This window comes from Fukomys damarensis, unplaced genomic scaffold (genome assembly GCF_012274545.1).
Source record: "Fukomys damarensis isolate Sample0158 unplaced genomic scaffold, DMR_v1.0_HiC HiC_scaffold_16, whole genome shotgun sequence".
In the NCBI taxonomy this organism is placed as follows: domain Eukaryota; kingdom Metazoa; phylum Chordata; class Mammalia; order Rodentia; family Bathyergidae; genus Fukomys; species Fukomys damarensis.
This window is the reverse complement of record NW_022900928.1, coordinates 88,586,637-88,586,959: the sequence shown is the minus strand read 5'-3', so window position 1 is coordinate 88,586,959 and position 323 is coordinate 88,586,637.

Below are 323 nucleotides of genomic sequence, written 5' to 3'. Positions count from 1 at the left end.
AGATGACTGCGCAGTTCTCCACCCGGGCGTTGGCGATGATGAACTTGCGGCCTGAGGAGAGGGGCGGGGATGAGCGCGCAAAAGAGCAGAGACCCGGCCTGGGGAGCTTCCTGCCGTTCCCCCACGTTCCTCGTCACACCTAACTGTCCCAGCGCTCCCCTTTGCAAGGAGCACAGCGGGCAGTGGGGTCCTCAGCAGGTGGCGAACGAAGCCACGTCTGGACACAGGTGCCTCGAAAGGCAAGGCCAGGAGGCGCGCCCCCTGCCTTCCCTGCCCAGCCGAGGGCTGGCTGTGTGGCTTCCCCCGGGCAGGCCGCCAGCCGC